Source organism: Anopheles coluzzii (genome assembly GCF_943734685.1).
Source record: "Anopheles coluzzii chromosome X unlocalized genomic scaffold, AcolN3 X_unloc_13, whole genome shotgun sequence".
Taxonomy (NCBI): Eukaryota; Metazoa; Arthropoda; class Insecta; order Diptera; family Culicidae; genus Anopheles; species Anopheles coluzzii.
Window position 1 is genome coordinate 40,001 of NW_026054440.1, and position 2,500 is coordinate 42,500.

At 47.8% G+C, this 2,500-nt stretch overlaps 1 pseudogene; it reads left to right on the forward strand.

Annotated features, from left to right (window-relative positions):
• Positions 1-2,500, forward strand: part of LOC125907708 (large subunit ribosomal RNA) — a 9,183-nt pseudogene that overhangs the window by 4,657 nt on the left and 2,026 nt on the right.

Genomic DNA, 2,500 nt, shown 5'->3' on the forward strand with positions numbered 1-2,500 from the left:
TACGCGCCACCTAGATTTAGTATGGAAGAGTTCCAGATCATGTTGGATAACACGGTAATGGCCGTAACCGGTATCCACAAATTCGTTATCGGGGGGGACTTCAACGCTTGGTCAGTAAGTTGGAACAACCAACTTGGCGAGCGTGGAGAAACCCAGAAACGAAGAGGTGAGTTGGTTTTATCAACCTTTGCGCAGATTGACGCAATTTTATTGAACGACGGCAGCGCCCCAACTTATGTTGGACCAGGGCGTACGTCAGTAGTTGATCTTACTTTGGCGAGCAGAACAGTTGCAAGATCATTTAAGTGGGAGGTGTTATCTAGCTATATGAACTCTGATCATCGTGCAATACGAATAGATCTTGAGACGCAAAGCGTGCGTAACCTGTCCCGACCCATAACGGGATGGAGCATCAAGTATTTTAGCAAAGATATATTTGAAGTTATGATGCAAGCCGCTTTTGAGACCGAGGTCACAACAAGCGAAGACTTAATGCGTATACTTGTCACGGCGTGTAATGCGACGATGACCAAGCGTAAGAGGTACACTCCTAACAAGAGTGCATTTTGGTGGACGCTAGAGATTGAGGCACTTCGCAAAGAGTGCAAACACCGCGATCGATTAGCGCAAAGAGCATTTAATACTGATCTCTATTCTACTTTTAGGGACGAGTTTAAGGTGGCACGGAATGCCCTCAAGCGACTGATCAAGCATACCCGACAGAGGAAGTGGAAAGAGTTCCTGGGAACAGCGAACAACGCATCATTTGGTATAGTATATCATACGTTCAAGAAAGTGGCCGAGGGTTCGATTGGACCCCGAACTATGACATTAGACGAGTTTAGGGAAGTGGTGAGCGAGCTTTTTCCTACTCACCCAAACACGGTGTGGCCTGATTATCGTATCGATCAGCCACGAGAGTTTGAAAGAATTACTAATGATGAGATTCTTGCGGTTGCCAGGAGACTACCCAACAAGAAGGCGCCGGGACCAGATGGTATCCCGAATGAGGCGCTGAAAGTTGGTATGTTGACTGCAACCGATGCATTTTGCAGGGTTTACCAAGGCTGTTTAGAGAACGCGAAGTTCCCCGATGAGTGGAAAAGGCAGAGGTTGGTGTTAATACCGAAGCCGAACAAACCACCAGGGGAACCGGGTTCGGTACGCCCCATTTGTCTACTAGACGGGGCAGGTAAAGGTCTCGAACGCATCATAGTGCAACGGTTAAATGCACACATCGAGGAGGTCAACGGACTGTCTGACGACCAATTTGGTTTCAGAAGTCGTCGATCAACAGTTGATGCGATTCAACGGGTAGTGGACATTGTTTCGGTAGCTAGAAGCAGAAACCGATACAGTGGACGGTATTGTGCAGTTGTTACATTAGATGTTACTAATGCTTTTAACAGTGCTTCATGGTTGGCGATTGCAAATGCATTACAGAGAATTAACACTCCTAAATATCTGTATGATATCATTGGTGATTATTTTAGGAATCGTGTGCTGATGTATGATACCACAGATGGACCGGCAGAGATTGCAGTCACATCGGGTGTACCTCAAGGCTCGGTACTTGGCCCAACGTTATGGAACCTCATGTACGACGGTGTCCTACGAGTTGCAATGGTGGAAGGTGCACGGATTATCGGCTATGCAGACGATATAGTGTTGTTGGTGGAAGGTAATTGTGTTGATGATATTGAAATTCTCGTTTCCAGCCAGATTCGCATCATCGACAGATGGATGACCGACAACGGATTAAAGATAGCCCCGACCAAGACCGAGTTCATTATGGTCAGTTCCCATCAGAGGATACAGCATGGGGCTATCAGGGTAGGTGATCACGTAGTACATTCGTCGCGCAGCTTAAAGTATTTGGGGATGGTCTTAGATGACCGCCTCGAGTACACTTCACACATCAGGTATGCGGTGGAGAGAGCTACGAAGCTATGGACCACCTTGGTAAGGATGATGCCTAATAAGGCAGGTCCAAGTAGTAATGTTAGGCGAGTAATTGCTCTTACTGTTGTGGCGAAGGTCCGGTATGCCTCGCCCATTTGGTGTCATACCCTTAGATTTGCTAACCGTAGACAATGGCTACGTCGGTTTTACCGGCCAGTAGTCCAGCGAGTTATCTCTTCTTTCAGGACAACTTCTCACGATGCAGTCTGCGTGCTTGCGGGAATGATCCCGCTGCATCTCCTCCTGGACGAGGACTCCAGGACTTTTCATCGGAGACGAGCAGAGAACATCGCCGGATCGGTTGCACGTAACATGGAACGTGTCACAACTATGGAACGATGGCAACGAGAATGGGATGAGAGTGTTCACGGTCGGTGGACATACCGTCTCATACCCGACGTCAACAGATGGATAAGTAGAAGATTTGGTGGTGTAGATTTCTTTCTTTCCCAGTTTCTTTCCAGCCATGGCTTCTACGCCTACCAGCTTCATCGGATGCAGTTAACGGGTTCGCCGTTATGCGATGCGTGCGAGGAAC